The sequence below is a fragment of the Bufo bufo genome, chromosome 1 (assembly GCF_905171765.1).
Source record: "Bufo bufo chromosome 1, aBufBuf1.1, whole genome shotgun sequence".
NCBI lineage: Eukaryota > Metazoa > Chordata > Amphibia > Anura > Bufonidae > Bufo > Bufo bufo.
The window spans coordinates 296,536,773-296,555,419 of NC_053389.1; the positions used below are offsets into that span (position 1 = coordinate 296,536,773).

The 18,647-nt window shown below is 45.0% G+C and overlaps 1 protein-coding gene across 1 annotated transcript in view; it reads right to left on the reverse strand.

The window, feature by feature from the left end:
• LOC121005804 (E3 ubiquitin-protein ligase RNF213-like) overlaps nucleotides 1-18,647 on the reverse strand; it is a 407,639-nt gene that overhangs the window by 223,469 nt on the left and 165,523 nt on the right. The gene's annotated exons all lie outside the window — the stretch shown is intronic.

Consider the following 18,647-nt stretch of genomic DNA (forward strand, 5'->3'; position numbering starts at 1 on the left):
TTATCTCACCCAGCATGGGTATATGTAAAAAGACACACCAAAACACATTCCTCAACTTCTCCTGAATACAGAGATACCAGATGTGTGACACTTTTTTGCAGCCTAGGTGGGCAAAGGTGCCCAAATTCCTTTTAGGAGGGCATTTTTAGACATTTGGATATCAGACTTCTTCTCACACTTTGGGGCCCCTAAAATGCCAGGGCAGTATAAATACCCCACATGTGACCCCATTTTGGAAAGAAGACACCCCAAGGTATTCAATGAGGGGCATGGCGAGTTCATAGAAAAAAAAAAAATTTGGCACAAGTTAGCGGAAATTGATTTTTTTTCGATTTTGTTCTCACAAAGTTTCCCTTTCCGCTAACTTGGGACAAAAATTTCAATCTTTCATGGACTCAATATGCCCCTCAGCGAATACCTTGGGGTGTCTTCTTTCCAAAATGGGGTCATTTGTGGGGTGTTTGTACTGCCCTGGCATTTGAGGGTCTCCGCAATCATTACATGTATGCCCAGCATTAGGAGTTTCTGCTATTCTCCTTATATTGAGCATACAGGTAATGAGATTTTTTTTTTCCGTTCAGCCTCTGGGCTGAAAGAAAAAAATGAACGGCACAGATTTCTTCATTCGCATCGATCAATGTGGATGAAAAAATCTCTGCCAAAAAAAGAAAAAGGAGGGGAAAGGCGTCTGCCAGGACATAGGAGCTCCGCCCAACATCCATACCCACTTCAGCTCGTATGCCCTGGCAAACCCGATTTCTCCATTCACATCAATCGATGTGGATGAATAAATCATTGCCGGGATTTTTTTTTTATATATACAAAGTGTTTGCCAAAGTATATGAACACCGCCACCTCCTCAGCTCATATGCCTCGGCAAACATATCTTTTACTGCAGAGGAGAAATCTCGTCTTGCAGCGCCGCATACACCGACTTGCGTGTAATCTGACAGCAGCGCAATGCTTCTGTCCGAATGCACATCAGTGCTGCAGCTAGTCGATCGGTTGGTCCACCTGGAAGGTAAAAAAAACAAAACAAAAAAGAAAAAACCAGGCCGCAAAGCAATAACTTTATTAACTTTAGAACAGAACATATTAACTTTTTTTAAACTTTTTAAACTTTTTTACTTACCGGTAATTTTTTTTTTGTTTAGTTTTTTTTACCTTTATAGAACAAACCTCTCCTTCCCCATGGGACAATGTGCAAAGCGCAAATCGCCCAAAGATGTGGCGAAGTACGTTATGCACTTTATCCCAGGTGAAAGGAGAGGTTTGCAGCAGCTGTGAGTAAAAGGGCCCTAATAGCCCTGTGTGCCTGTCCTGTGAGATGCAATCCCTATGCTAGGTGTACCTGTGTGTGGTACTTCCGGAAACACTCACCTAAGCATAGGGCAGGGTGGTCAGGGCAGTCAGGACAGAAATAGCGGGTGTCACGCCTTATTCCACTCCTGCTACAGACACGACATTTTTTTTCGGGGTGGCGGTTGGGTTGAGGTACCAGCAACGACACTGGGGAAATGTCGCTCGTGTAGACGGCTAACTACACTGGTGGATGGGGCCACGGAACCTCCTGGGTAAAGGAGGTTCGCGATGATCTCTTCCTGGAATTTGAGGAAGGATCCTGTTCTCCCAGCCTTACTGTAGAGAACAAAACTATTGTACAGCGCCAATTGAATTAAATATACAGACACCTTCTTATACCAGCGTCTGGTTCTGCGGGAAACTAAATAGGGAGCCAACATCTGGTCATTGAAGTCCACCCCTCCCATGAGCGCATTATAGTCGTGGACTGAGAGGGGCTTTTCAATGACACGGGTTGCCCTTTCAATTTGGATTGTCGTGTCTGCGTGAATGGAGGAGAGCATGTAAACGTCACGCTTGTCTCTCCATTTCACCGCGAGCAGTTCTTCGTTACACAAGGCAGCCCTCTCCCCCCTTGCAAGACGGGTGGTTACAAGCCGTTGGGGGAAGCCCACGCGACTAGTTCGCGCGGTGCCACAGGCGCAAATCCGTTCTAGAAACAAATGCCTAAAGAGGGCCACACTTGTGTAAAAATTGTCCACATAAAGATGGTACCCCTTGCCGAATAAGGGTGACACCAAGTCCCAGACTGTCTTCCCACTGCTCCCCAGGTAGTCAGGGCAACCGACCGGCTCCAGGGTCTGATCTTTTCCCTCATAGATCCGAAATTTGTGGGTATAGCCTGTGGCCCTTTCACAGAGCTTATACAATTTGACCCTATACCGGGCACGCTTGCTTGGGATGTATTGTTTGAAGCCAAGGCGCCCGGTAAAATGTATTAGGGACTCGTCTACGCAGATGTTTTGCTCAGGGGTATACAAATCTGCAAATTTCTGGTTGAAATGGTCTATGAGGGGCCGAATTTTGTGGAGCCGGTCAAAAGCTGGGTGGCCTCTGGGACGGGAGGTGGTGTTGTCGCTAAAATGCAGAAAACGCAGGATGGTCTCAAATCGTGTCCTGGACATAGCAGCAGAGAACATGGGCATGTGATGAATTGGGTTCGTGGACCAATATGACCGCAATTCATGTTTTTTTGTCAGGCCCATGTTGAGGAGAAGGCCCAGAAAAATTTTAAGTTCGGAAACTTGGACTGGTTTCCACCGGAAAGGCTGGGCATAATAGCTTTCCGGGTTTGCGGTTATAAATTGTGTGGCATACTGGTTGGTCTCTGCCACGACTAAGTCCAAGAGCTCCGCAGTCAAGAACAGCTCAAAAAATCCCAGGGCCGAACCGATTTGAGCCGTCTCAACCCGAACTCCAGACTGGGCGGTGAAAGGGGGAACTACAGGTGCGGCTGAAGTTGGTGACTGCCAATCAGTGTTTGCCAGCACCTCAGGGACTCTAGGGGGTCTACGGGCCTGTCTGCGAGGTGGCTGCGACGGGGTAACTACTGCACGTGCCACCGTACCAGCTTCAACTGCCCTTCTGGTGCTCGCTACTTCACCATGTTGTACGGCAGTGCTGGTACTAGGTCCAGGAAGGGCTGCGCTGCTGGTGTATGCCTCACCACGTGATCCGGCAGCGACAGCCCCACTCTGCTGCTCTTGAAGCGGATCCTGCGTAACCTGTGGTCTAGCGACACGGGGCCGGGTACGCCTGGTGCTGCCAGGGACCTCCACCTCCTCGTCCGAACTTTGGGTCAGAGAGCCACTGCTTTCCACAGGTTCATATTCTGACCCGCTAGATTCGTCAGATGAGGGTTCCCACTCCTCATCCGACTGGGTCAGAATCCTGTAGGCCTCTTCAGAAGAATACCCCCTGTTTGACATTTTGGACTACTAAATTTAGGGGTATTCCCTGAGACTACCCAAGAAAAAAAGCAAACCTGTCTTACAAAGGGGAGGCTAGCAAAGTACCGGAGGCCGCTGCGGTTGATAAAAAATATCAAAACTGATTTTTTTATCGCCGCAGTGCGTGTAAAGTGAATGTGCAGTGATCAAAAAATAATAATTTTTTGTCACTGCGGTGGGGCGGGTGTGGGTGAACGCACGTGTGGGCGACCGATCAGGCCTGATCGGGCAAACACTGCGTTTTGGGTGGAGGGCGAACTAAAGTGACACTAATACTATTATAGATCTGACCGTGATCAGTTTTGATCACTTACAGATACTATAAAAGTACAAATGCTGATTAGCGATACGCTAATCAGCGAATAAAAGTGACTGCGGTGCGGTGGGGTGGGCGCTAACTGACGCTAACTACCTGACCAAGGGGCCTAAACTATCCCTAAAACCTATCAGTCAATACCAGTGAAAAAAAAAAAGTGACAGTTTACACTGATCACTTTTTTTCCTTTCACTAGTGATTGACAGGGGCGATCAAAGGGGTGATCAAAGGGTTAATTGGGGTGCAGGGGGGTGATCTGGGGCTAAGGTGTAGTGTTTGGTGTACTCACAGTTCAGTCTGCTCCTGTGCTGGATCCAACCGACGAAAAGGACCAGCACAGGAGCAGAGAAGCCATATAACAGATCATATTTACTAATATGATCTGTTATCTGGCTTGTGATTCGATTTTTTAAAAATCAGCAACCTGCCAGCGACGATCATTGGCTGGCAGGTTGCTGATGCAATTCTCCTCGAACTTTTGCCGGCCCGCGATGCGCATGCGCGGGCCGGCTGAGACCGAAATCTCGCGTCTCGCGAGAGGACGCGCCGGCGCGTCCACTCGGAATGAAACAACCACCTCCAGGACGCGTCTGTGCGTACAGCGGTCCGGAGGTGGTTAAAGAGGACCTGCCACCATGAAATGCAGTGCAATCAGCAGGCAGCATCTTATAGAGCATGAGGAGCTGAGCAAATACTGTATTTTCCTGCGTATAAGACTACTTTTTAACACATGGAAATCTTCTCAAAAGTCGGGGGTCGTCTTATACGCTGGGTGTCGTCTTATATGCCGGTATACGGCGTGCTGAAACTTACTTCCTAGCCGGACTGAAGGCTAGCTGAGCCACCGTGCGCTGCATCCCGGCCATCCGCTCCTGAAGCAGCCCCCTCTCCCTGCTCTCAGTGGTTTTCTCATGCCGGCAGTATCACATTGCGTACTACCGCTCAGATTGTCTTTAAGAGAGGGAGGGCTGGGCAGGCAGGGAGAGCTGACCCACCCAATCCAAGCAGGCTTTGTATGCAGTGTGCACAGAAAATACCGGTACATTGCTTGCCGTGATTGGCTGGTTGTTGTATACTGGGTTGGATTGGTGATTCTGAGTGAAGGCAGGGGGAAGCAGGAGCATCTGCACTTCAGCCAATTCTAATTTTGGAACGGCGGATCTCTAATGAAGTTTGGTGTGCATCTTATCTGTGGTGAAAAAACAGTGTCTATCTGGGGAGCAGATACATGTGGTGGTGAATACAGTACAGCACCAGTGTCTGTAGATACAGTACAGCACCAGTATCTGTACCGGTTCATACAGTACAGCACCAGTACATACAGTACAGTATACAAATGGCTAACAGTCAAGATCCAAGATCATGGCTCTACCAGCAAGAAGAAAGAAATATGAAGCCAGTTTCAAACTTAAAGTTGTAAACTTTGCCATGGAACATAATAACTGCGCTGCTGCAAGACAATATGGAGTAACAGAAAAGATGGTTTCAGTTGTACACAGGAGTTATCTTAGAACTTTGTATACACATTTGCACAGAGAATGCTTTCAGTCACTGATAATATGGCGTCTGAATTGAGCTCAGAAACATCTGAAGTTTTTATGAATCTTCTCCCATAAAACTATCTGCTCAGCTCCTTCTGCTCTATAATATGTTTCCTGCATGTAGTGATGAAAGGTTCTCTTTAAAGGAACACCAAATGTAGGCATATACCTTAAATAGCTGTCAAATAAATAGTGAGATGAGATTAAAGGGGTTGTCCAAGATATTGTTGTGTTCTTTCTATGGTTCTAACTAAGCAAATATAAATGTAGGGAGTTTTCAATTCACTTACTTCATTTACAGTGGCCCTGAGAGTCTCATGACCTGTGATGTCAGCTTCTTTTCTGCTCTGATAACGTTCTGTCCACAACCCTGAGGGGGCAGGAGGGAGCAGGTCTGCCTCTGTGCACGGAACATCACTGTGAAGGCTGGGCTGGTTGGAGCGACAAGCGACGCCCCCTGCACTGCCTGATCTGCTGGCTGAGAACCTGTGTCTTCCCTCCCACTGGATTCTTCAGCAGCACACACTCAGGATTGGAGGCTCTAACTCAGGTACTGTGCAGCTGCAGGGTTTTCTCTTCTCCAAGCACTGAAGATAGGATCCTGTGCACAGGATCCTCCCTCCAACACAGAGCTGACAAGTTCTCTCCTCTGAGCTCTTGTACTGGCTGTGAAGAAGTGTCTGCAGAGCATTGCACAAGAACAGGTAGGGGGAAGATCCTGTGTGTATCAGCAATGTCATTGTACTGTACAGCTGGTCCCACACATACAACATGAGTATCGCAGCAGTCAGACTGCAGACAGGGCAGCAATATTATTCAGATTGTTGATACACCCCCCCCCCCTCCCCCAAGCTCTGCAAATGCATATCGACAAAGGGCCAGAAAAGAACTAGGGAAATGAGTAAATATAATTTTTTTCCCCTAAAACTTGCTTATCTTACGTATATATTGCAGAAAGATCAGATTTAAAGTGTTTATGTTTTTTTCCACAACTTGGACAACCCGTTTAAGCTGCTGACAGACACCTCTGGCAATGACTTCTCTGCCTTTTGAACAAAAGGATTTGGTGTTAAAATTTAACTTGCCCTATTCTTCTTTCCCACTGACATGTGCCAACAGGGAGTCTGGACAACCCTACGAGCAACAGATCGTCAGACGGTCCTTGCAAAATTGGCAGTTTTCACAAACATTACTTAAAGGGAACCTGTCACCGGGATTTTGGGTATAGAGCTGAGGACATGGGTTGCTAGATGGCCGCTAGCACATCCGCAATATCCAGTCCTCATAGCTCTGTGTGCTTTTATTGTGTGAAAAAAACGATTTGATACATATGCAAATTAACCTGAGATGAGTCCTGTCCCTGACTCATCTCGCGTACAGGACTCATCTCAGGTTAATTTGCATATGGATCAAATAGTTTTTTTGACACAATTAAAGCACACAGAGCTATGGGGACTGGATATTGCGGATGTGCTAGCGGCGATCTAGCAACCCATGTCCTCAGCTCTATACACAAAATCCCGGTGACAGGTTCCCTTTAAAAAAAGCCTTAAATCTAGAAATGAATGATTAAAAGGGTTATCCTCAGGATATGTCACCAATATTAGATCAGCGAGGAGTCGACACACAAGACCCATGCAGACCAGCTGTTAGAAGAGGCCTGCGCTCCATGAGCCCTGCTGCTGCTTCCTATGCCATGTGACATCACCGCACATCGGTCACATGGCCTAGTTGCAGCTCAGTCCCATTCAAGTCAATAGGGCTGAGTTGCAATACCAAGTACTACCACTATACAACGTTCGGCGCTATGCTTGGAAAGCTGCCGGGAGCCCTATGCACTCACTAGAGCTCCAGTGAGTGCAGTGGCTCCCTGAAACAGCTGATTGGGACTCGGACCCCTGCTGGTGCGGTAATGACCTATCCTATGGACATGTCAGCATTATCAATTCCTGGATAACCGCTTTAAAGTAAACAGGAGACAAACTTGCCCTTTTTTATATGTTTTCAAACAAAACAGTCATGAATAAATCCTGTAGAGGACATATGGTTTTAATTCCTACTGATAGATTCCAAGGGGCGGGATGAAGGAGAAATTGCTCAACAATATTTGTGTACCAATGCAATTAAGGTAATGGGAAGAGACTTTTATTGTACTCCTGAATTCATAGTTGGTGCATAAATCAGACACAGTAAGTGCATTTCCCCTTAGTGCATAATCCCTTAGTGACAAATTCTCAAACAGGGAAACATTTTTGGCAAAGGGCTCAGAGGGAGTTGAAGATAAAATAAAAGATGCCATACTCCCCTCCTGTGCATGGTTGGGAAGGAGATATTGCTGGAAGGTTTCCACAAATGGTCGTGAGTATAGAATTATTGCTCACTTGAATGCCAAAAGAACTTTACTGGTCTGCAACTTTTTATTCACCTCTACTTCCTGGTCCCATCTTGACACATAGGAAATTGCGCTCTGCCAATCACAGGCTGAGACAATTTACCATGCAACTAGTAAATGGCTGAGCCATTGTTCTTTGGGATTTATTTTTATGGTCATCAACTCATCATGTTAACTTTATTCTAAGACTTTTTAGAATACAACAATACTGAAATTTGCATAGTTTCTTGGGTACATACAATTTTTTTAATCAACTTTTAATTCTGTTTTTAGGAGGCAAATGAAGAAAATGCAGTTACAATATTTCATAAAATACAAAAGCCACAAAACAGCAAGTAAAAAAGACATTAAACGCTTAACATTTATCATCTCTCTTGTACCAGAAAGTGGCTTTTAAATACGTGCCTCTTTTTAGGTCGCCCTACCCAATTTTCCAGAAGTGGACATGGCAAGGGTGGGAAAGGGATGTGGCCAGCAGACGAGACAAATTAATTTTCATTTACACCGTTTTTTTTTTGTGCAAATAAAGCCAGAAATCTACGGCGGTGTGCACGTGCCGTCTCCCATCTGTCTTCCTGCTCGCTTCTGCTATGTTTAAGGCAAAGCTGCAGTGAGCAGGAAGAGAGACACATGCACCTTCTCTTCATACAGCTGTTCAGCAGGAGTGCCAAGTGACCCGAAGATAGGTCATCAATATTAAAAGCCCCGAGAACCCCTTTAATAAGAAGACATTTTTTGGTGTCTAAACCTGAGGTGCATCTTATGGTACAGAGCATATTATAGTGCAGGAAATACGTTAACAAATATATAAAAAAAAATAAAAAAACATAAAAGTTTACATCGCCCCCCTTTCCGTATAATAAAATAAATAAATACCTAAATAACAATAAATATAAACATCATGGGTATCACCGCGACCGAAAACGCCCGTACTAATAAATGAAAAAATATATATAATTTCCAATACGACGAATGGCGTAATGTAAAAAACTGTCAAAATGTCCGCTTTGCCATTTTTTCATTGCTTCTGTTACCCCAAAATTTTTTATAAAATGTGATCAAAAAGTCACACACACTCGAAAATGGTATAAAAAAAAATCTACGGATTGTCCCGCAAAAAATAGCCCCTATATAACTCAGTAGACATAAGTATAAAAAAGTTATACGGGTCAGAATATGGTGATGTAAAAGAAAATTAGTTTTTTAAAGTTTTCATTTATTTTTACACTTTATAGACATAAAAAAACTATTCATATGGGGTATAGTTGTAATCGTACTGACACAGAGAATGAAGTGCATGGGCCAGTTTTGCCACAAACGCTGTGGAAACAAAACCCGTAAAAGGGTGGAGGAATTGTGTTTTTTTCCCAATTCCACCCCATTTGGAATTTTTTTTACCACTTCCCACTACATTTTATGCCATAATTAATGGTGGAATTAGAAAGTACAACTTGTCCCTCAAAAAAAAAGCTCCCATACAGCTATGTGAATGGAAATATTAAAAAGTTATGTTTCAAGGAAGATAGGGAAGAAAAATGAAATGCAAAAACAAAAAAACCTCCGGTAGTGAAAGAGTTAAAGTATATACAGTATAGAGTTTTTGGCATACATTGGGCCATATAGTGTTTTTATTATTTAGTCCAACAGAGACGTCACAGACATCGCAGGTCACATCGCAGGTCACAGACATCGCAGGTAAGTGCTGCCAGGCAGGGGGGGGCGGCCGCACTGGCCACCAATGAGTTAAATACAGGGAACGGGGGAGGGTCTGCCCCCTGCTGCCTGGAAGCACCTGCCAGGCAGCAGGGGGCAGTCATGTACACAGTTCTTTTAGTATATTCTAACTTGCAGGGTCCCCATCATCATGGGAACGCCTCTGTGTTAGAATATACTGTCGGATCTAAATTTTCACGAAGTGAAAAATCAGATCTGAAAAAAAAAACAGTTATGCAGACGGATCCGTTCTGAACGGTTGCAAGCGTTTGCATTATAGGAGCGGATCCGTCTGTACAGACACCAGACGGATCCGCTCCTAACGCAAGTGTGAAAGTAGCCTAATATGAGTGCAAAGAGTTAGAGCCTGAAGGGAAACTGTGATTCTCCATTTTTGCATGAATCAATTTAGCATCTATCTTGTCTAGATAAGTTATGTACCTGTGTCCTAATGTGTACAGCCATATTCCTGTTTTTATGATAGGGGAGGGTATGGAGTCTTCTGTTCTAATTTAGCCACGTATGTCTTAACTGTCTATGAAAGGCGATGCTTCAGGTGCAATAAACCAGAGTATTTCTCAGCTAACTTCTTGTGCGTGTCATTTGTATGCAACACTGAGAAATATCTCTTCCTGATCCAGAGTGAAACTCAAACCAAGGTGGTCTTAGAGAAGGAAGCGATCCTTTCAGCTGGGGGATCGGTCCGGGATCGAGAGGGTCATCCTTGTGTCCGGTAAGAATATACACCAGTTTGTCTATCTTCCGAACCGAGGGCACTGGCCACGTCTCGATCCATAAGTCTTACGCGTGTCAGGGACACGTCACGGGGTCTCAGGGAGATCATTGTGTTAGTAATTGTCAACAAATTACATAGTGCCAGGGGTACTAAGGATAAAATAGTCTCAGGGAGACTTGACCTACCTTGGGTTGACCCTCTTTTAGAAGATAAGATATTATAGAGCACTAAGAATATCTGTTTGTGTTAAGATACTGTCCGGGTGGTAAGTGTATGTAAGTAAATCACAGTGATTCATTGTTGTGTTGTGTTTTTGCTGAATTAAGAAGTATGGGTGGCGTGCCTGGCGGCAATTCTAAAGCTGAATATCCACCTCCTAATGTAGGAGAGACCTGTAAAGAATATGTTGCCCGAGTCAGTCCCACAAATTACTACCTGATAAACCCTTGGGTGAACAATATAGCCGGGTGGACAGAGTTCATGGAGAGCTGTAGCCCATTTCCTAGGGACGGGGATAATAGCCCATTTCATATGGATATGGTTAAGGGATTGTGCCTAGGCGATAAGGATACCTGGCCATATTTTGACCCCGATCCACAGTGGAATATGTCATACATGCAAAAGGGAGGAGAACAATGGATAGGGATAGCCCCACATTGGTATGACAGGAAGGGAAAGAGTGTTAAAAGACCTAAACGTTTCCCTGATGAAACAAAGAAATATAAATTAGAACAGTATCTCAGGAAACAGGGAGACCCCCAAGAACCCCCCCTTCCACCACTGCCCTATCATGCGGCCACAGCCCCAAATGTCAGGGATAACCACCCAAAGTCTAAGATGTATCCATCCTTTAATGAAGAAGATATAGAAGTTATGGCTGCCCATCATGTAATAAGTAAAGTCAGAGCACCTCTAAATCCTCCATTCCCCCCTGGCGACGGTGAGACCGCCGTCTGGTCAAGCCACGTCACCCTTAGCAACTCTGGCACCCGACCAGAGCAACTATGTTAACCCCCTCAGTGCCACTCTTCCCGATGCACACTTAAATGATGAAGGAGAAGGGGCTACAGGATCAACCATATATCTTGGTCCTATAATCCTTAGGAGCGGGAAAGAGGTGAAAAGGGAAGAAGCAACAACAAGTCACTTCCCTTTCATGACTATAGGTGATCAATTAATGAAAAAGCCCATAGAAGTAGAAGACATTAACAGGATAGCTAAGCATTGTCCTAAACCCAACATAGCGCCACAAGGGAAGCTGATGTACTTAAAAAGAGCATGCAAGGGAAGAAACTATACGCAGGAGAATATGAAACTGATTATAGATGGCATAATAGGTACACACTCAGAGTGGGATTGGACAAAAGTACCTGCTATAAATGACATTCAAAAAAATGCCACTGCCCCTACTTCTGCCCTCATTACAGAGGCAGGAAGAGAGGCAATGTGGACTGAACTAAGTCAACACATGTTGGAGGTTTTTAAACAAAGATCATCCCTCCCGATAGCCGTAGCATGCAAACAAAAGGTCAATGAGACTGTGCCTGATTTTTGGAAGAGGTTCAAGGACTGCTGGAGCCAAGAGGCCAGCCTCCAATTGGTAAACAATGACAGTTTGCTCATTTCTATGTTTATCAACAATCTCCTCCCCGGTCTCATTCTCACAGTCAAACAAAATATCTCCACTTGGACATCAGATAACATTTCAGACTTTGAGAGACATCTATATGAAAAGGAAGCAGCAGGGTGTTTTGAAGTAAAGAAAATCACTACACATAATTTTCAGGGAGCGAGAAACACAAATAGAAGGCAGAATAATTCCTCACAGTGGCAGAAAACACAGAATAGGCCTCCACAACAAAATCAGCCCCAACAACAGGGTAACCCCCCCAGGAATGATAGAAACAGTTGCTATAATTGTTGACAGGAAGGGCACTGGGCTCGTCAATGCCCATATCCTAGAAGGGTAAAATCGCCCCAAGGGCCGTCCCAACCAACACCACAGAATCAAACCAACCAGACCCAGAGTCAAGGCCCTCAAGGGCCCAGGTTCCCCATTGATTGGAACCGACAACAGCAATATTGATGTTGCCCGGAGGACGGTATTCCCACTTTTACACAGATCACGATTCACGAACCATTGGAAAGAATCACCCATAATTGTCCTGAGAGTGGGGGGCCGAAAAGTTGGGTTTATGGTAGATAGCGGTGCTACCACAAGTGATCTGTGTAGGGATCTCTACAAGGGATCTCTAAATGGGATACTCACTAAAACCTACCAAACAGATCCTTTACCATTACAAACACCAGATGGAGATTATATCACTGAACATGCTTTCCACATTATACCTGACTGCCCTGTGAGCCTTCTGGGACGTGACTTGTTTTGCAAACTTCGTCTCAAGGTATTCGCCTCGCAGAAGGGCTTACACGTCCGGTCAGATATGATACCAATCACCAAATCTCATTTCTTGTTGAGCCTTACAAACACGCCCACAGAATTGACACGGTTAGACCCACAACTCTGGTCACAAGGTGACTATAATACTGGTTTCATTGACTGTACGCCATATCGGGCTACTCTAAAGATAGGAGCAGCCCCAGTCTATCAGAAACAATACCCGTTGTCCAAAGAGAAACTGGAAGGTATTAAAACAATGGTGGAACAGTTCCTAAAAAAGAGCATATTAAATGAGACAGTATCCCCATACTGCACCTCCATTAACCCCGTGGCCAAAACAGATGGAACTGTCAGGTTTGTGCAGGACCTTAGGGCCATTAATAACCTCATTGTACCTATTGCACCAATAGTACCAGACATAACACAGCTCCTCTCATTCATACCTGCAGACGCTGCCTTTTTTAGTGTGATTGACCTGAAAAATGCCTTCTTCTCCATTCCTGTTGACAAGCAGACCAGACTACTTTTTTGCTTTTTCCTTTGAGGGGAGGCAGTTGACCTGGTGCAGAATGCCCCAGGGGTATGCTGATTCACCTGTTGTGTACAGCATTGTCCTCCAAGCCACTTTAAAACCATGGCACCCTCCCCAAGGTTCCGTCCTCCTGCAATACGTGGATGATTTGTTACTATGTAGTATGTCAGAGGAGGCCAACAGAGCAGATGGATTGTCTTTACTACAATGGTTGTTGTTATGTGGGCACAAAGTGTCACTAAAGAAAATGCAATGGTGTGAAAAGCAAGTTGAATATTTGGACTTTGTCCTCACACAGGGGGAAAGGAGAATCAGTCCAGGAAGAATCCAGTCTGTAGCGGGCCTGGTCACCCCGCAGACCAAGAAGGAACTGCTATCCTTCCTTGGTATGATTGGTTACTGCAGACAATGGATCCCTGACTGCTCCTACTATGACAATATTCTTAGGCAAACCACACATTCTGAAATGTTCAGATCTTGTAAGATGGTCCACTGAAATGTTGAATGCATTTGATTACTTGAAATGTTCTTTAATGTCAAGTCCTGGTCTAGGCCTCCCTGACTACAAACTGTCATTTCATGTGTTTGCACGAGACAACTGTAAAACCATGGCGGGGGTTCTGACCCAGTACCACGGAGGTAAGCTGCGCCCATGTGCTTTTTTCTCAAAGGTGATGCCTGTCACCGTACAAGGAATGCCGGTATGCCTTCGGTCACTGGCAGCATGTGCAATGGTTGTAAAAATGGCCACCACTCTGACCCTTGGTCACCACACCGTATTACACACAACTCATGATGTTTTGGGCCTCCTCAAAGGCGTACACACCCAACACATGACTGCTCAGCGATTATCAGGATATGAGATCCTGCTTCTCAGTAATCCTTCACTTGAAATACATTATGCAGCCCAGACTGCAGGCCCCGCGCCCATTCTCAACGCTCTCCTAGGTCTCAAAAGTGAACAAGATAAATTACCCGAACCTCATGACTGCACTTACTCATTACTTAGGAGACCTCACCTAGGTTAGATCTCTCATCCGTACCACCTGAAGTTTTTGTTGATGGATCTTGCAGCAGACCTAATGACAATACCTTTCATGCAGGTTATGCCATTGTCATGCTACCTGATATTGTACTGGAGGCAAAACCCATCCCCTATCAGTCCGCACAAGCAGCAGAACTGATTGCCCTTACCCGTGCCTGCCAATTACACAAAGATAGACCTGTCACAATATACGCGGACAGTAGATACGCCCAGGGGGTAGTATGGGGTCATCTGGCAACGAAGAGGATACACAGCAGCAGATGGCAAGCATATCTCACACTCACAACTAATCACTGAATTGATTGAGGCCATCCAACTACCTTCAGAATTGGCCATAGTACATTGCAAGGCACACACTGGGGGCAAGGATCATGTTTCCAAAGGTAACGCACTTGCAGATACAGAAGCAAAGAATGCGGCCCTCCAGACTCCAGACACCCTCCAACTGTCCCTCCTAGCACCACCTTCCCTTGAGGAGACACAGATGGTAGTGGACCTCCAAAGCTCTGCTCCGCTGGCAGAGTTGGAGGATTGGTGTTATCCAGTATTACAGAAGAATCCGAAATCCGGATTACTCTGCAAAGAGGGGAGACCATGCATTCCCCGTCACAGTGCACCCCTTTTTATTGCACACTTTCATGGTGTAGGACACAACAGCATACAAACCACGTGCACACTACTGAAGCAAAATTTTTACATTACCAATGCTGACGAAATGGTCAAGGATTATGTGAAAAGATGCATTACATGTCTGAGGAATAATCCAAATAACAATGTACACGTGACACACCAACATCTAGACTACCCCACCACACCTTTCACACACCTGCAGGTAGAATTCCCACACATCCCTAGAACAAAAGGTAAACAGGAGTATGCACTCGTAGTAGTGGACATGTTCTCAAGGTGGCCAGAAGTATACCCTACCAAGGCAGAGGACGCAAGGACAGTTGCCAAGATACTCACCTATGAGATCATCCCACGTTGGGGATTCCCATTGAGAATAGAATCTGATCAGGGACCAGCTTTCACATCTAGAGTAAATAAGGATTTAGTTAAGAGTTTGAGAATAGAATGGAGATTTCATATTCCCTACCACCCACAAAGCTCAGGCATTGTGGAAAGAATGAATAGGACAATAAAAGACAAATTGAGGAAAGCTACCTCAGGAACCTTTGAAAGGTGGAAACAGGTATTACCAATAATACTTGCTGAAATCAGAATGACCCCTAACAAGAAACTAGGAATGTCCCCGTTTGAAATCCTAATGGGGAGGCCTTTTCCCACCCCATGGATAAAACAACCCCTAATAACTCAGGAAGGGGATCTTGACCTCATCAGGGATGAGTACGTCAGACAGCTGATTACCACTTTGAATAAAATAGAGGAAAAAGTTGCTTGTAAGTCTCCTTCTCTTCCACAGGATGCTACTCACCCTTATAGACCCAGTGATAAGGTGATGATTAAGACCCTTAAGAAAGGAAAAGCACCAGGCGACTTCGCGTTTGGACCACCCACCACGATTGTAGCAGTGACCAGAACAGCAATCCTGACAGAAGGTAGCTAGACCTGGATACACGCTACGAGAGTCAAACTATACCAGCACGCTCCAGAAGCTCATACTGAGGTACTAACGGGGCAGACAGCCCTGACCTCGGAAAAAGGGACCAAGAAAAGGAGGTAGCAACGAGCAGTACTGACTATACTGACTTTCCTTGCAGGCAATTATGCTGAAGTAGCTATTACCAAAAAAAAAGACGATCGGTACACCCTCTGGTATAATTCCACTGACACCCAGGTTGCCACCTATAAATTCACCTTTTGCCAAATAAAAGGGTGTCCCAAGGATCAAGAAAAGTAGCAATGGCAAACTGGGTTTGTGGAAGCCAGTAGAGACTGGTACTATCCAGGATATGGAGAAGGATTTTTATGTGTTTCTGATGATTACTGGGGGGAGAATTGTAAAAATTGGGGATCTGTGGGATGGAATACTGGAGAAAATTGGGGCTATAGACCACAAAGTGCACTAGACAGAAAGGATGCAAAGGGAAGGTCTTTACTGAAAAGAATGACTCTGACAAAACCCAAGGGCACAGGGTTACCTCTAGTTTTGAATATTGAGAGCCCCTCCAAAATGGATGAGGGCAAGTATATTTTGGGTTGGTGGTTCCGAAGCAATGGCAATACCCGTCTGACTCCTATATATATAAAAGATATGTATGGGTCGGCCGAATGGGAGAGCCAAAGGAAACTTTTAACATTTTGAAACCTCACACACAAACCTTCAGTGACATGATGGCTGTAGCAGACCCCACATACAAGGATACTCTAGCAATGGAGGCTGGGTTCTCTGATACTAATCTGTGGCTAGAGTGGATGAAGTATAGCGCTGCATCTGTGAACAGATCAAACTGTTATATTTGCGGAGCAGCAAAACCACACTTGGGGACTGTACCATTAAACCTCCCTACTAATGTAGAGAAATGTTTTCTGGAGCTCTTTACTAACAACACTTCACAGCTGGAGCTTTTGGAACACTGGAAAGCAAAGTACCCTATCCTTACAAAGATCACAAGGGCTGAAGAGGGTATACACGTATATCCAGGGAATTACACATGCTATAAGGGAGACAAATCAGGAAGATTTTTGGGAAATTTTAGTAAAGGATACTGTCATACTTATAGCAAAATAAATACTAATAAAACCCAACAACAGGTACACTCATTAGGGGACATATGCCGAATATGTGGAGATGGGAAAATTAGGTCGAGGTTAGAAGGAACCTGGAAAGGAGAATGTGCCCTCACCAAAGCAATCATGAACCTCCATATCTTCACTGAGGTAGAAATGGAACCCACTTATATCCACACACGCACCTGTCGCTCCCTTCCAAAGGGTAGCTTTGATCCACATGTGTATATTGACACAATAGGGGTCCCAAGAGGGGTTCCAGATGAGTTCAAGGCCAGGGATCAAGTAGCAACGGGTTTCGAGTCCATAATCCCAATGATCACTATCAACAAAAATGTAGATTGGATTAACTACATCTATTATGACCAGAGATTTGTGAACTATACCAGAGACGCCCTCCAGGGGGTAGCAGAACAAATACAGGCAGACTCTATTATGACTTTCCAGAATAGAATGGTATTAGACATGATGCTTGCTGAAAAGGGAGGAGTGTGTAAAGTACTCACAGATCCCGCTTCATGTTGCACCTTCATACCTAATAACACAGGTCCCGATGGAAAAGTCACTATTGCAATACAAAAACTAGAAGACCTATCGGTGGAACTGAAAAGAAATTCAGGTATTTCAAATCCCTGGGACCAATATTTCGGGTGGGTCACTGTAACGGATCTCCTGGCACCCCGACCGGGTACCTCCGTTGATAGATGCTCCTAGTGCTTTCTGAGGACTCCAAGCACTCCACTTGACACCGTACACACTTCAGACCCCACGAACCGCCGAAGCTTGGTTGAGGTCTCACCATCTCCTACCCACCCTGGACCTACGACAAGGCTCCAGGCTCCAGTGGGTCAACCTCTCCTAAGTCCAGAGAGCAGGAACAGCTCTTACAAGAGCTAGTAGTTATAGCCAGGGGAGTATAGAAAATCTTCAGCGTATAGCAATCCCCAGCGTCGATCAGTTACCCAAACATCAGCCTCAACATGATAAAGGGTAAAACAGGAACACTTTATTGAGGGCTACCCGCCAGTATTTATGCAGGTCCCCATCTGGTGGACACGCCCCTAGGGGACCAGAAGGAAGACTGTGACACAGGACAGATACGTAGCAACTCAGGATACACAGACACAAAACATCCCCACAATGCATCATGGTTTCCTCCTCTCTGCCCTGGAGACACCCGAGGAGGAATTCAATTATCTCTCAGGACAAAGGGAAATCGCCAATACACATGTGGAGACAACAGGACAGAAATCATCACCCAAACACACAATGTCACACCCCCACAGCAAACACAGACATTTAACATATCCCAAGATAGCTCAAGTCTGAGTGCATATCATTAGGTGAATGGCACTCAGAATACACGAATACAATAAAATTAGCTATCTGGGTACCCTCACATAACAAAATACAATTCCAAAGACAGATTTAAGCTGTGCGGCCGGTCTGTCTTCTCCTTTAAAGTTAGTATGGGCCATAATCCTGAGGCAAGAGGCTGGTAAACAGGCCTCTCCAAAACCCAGTGGCGAGGTTGGTTTTGCCACAGTCACTAACTGGAAGCAAGCTTTAGTACAACTCGGGATTGTAATTTTAGTTAAATTCATAACCATAGGGGGTATAGTCCTCTGTGTTATACCATGTTTCCGCATAATACTGTCCAAAGGAGTTAATAACATGTCATTTTTTCATTGATCAACATTTATGCCCTCCTCTAAAAGCACAGACCACACCGCTGATGAACACTCCCTCGAAGGATACCAGCAGTACCTTGCTAAGTATAGAGAAAAAAAAAGAAAAGCTGAGAAAGAACCATGTCATATAATTTAATGGTTCTAAGAGGGGATTGAAGGGAAACTGTGATTCTCCATTTTTGCATGAATCAGCATCTATCTTGTCTAGATAAGTTGCGTATCTGTGTCCTAATGTGTACAGCCACATTCCTGTTTTTATGATAGGGGAGGGTATGGAG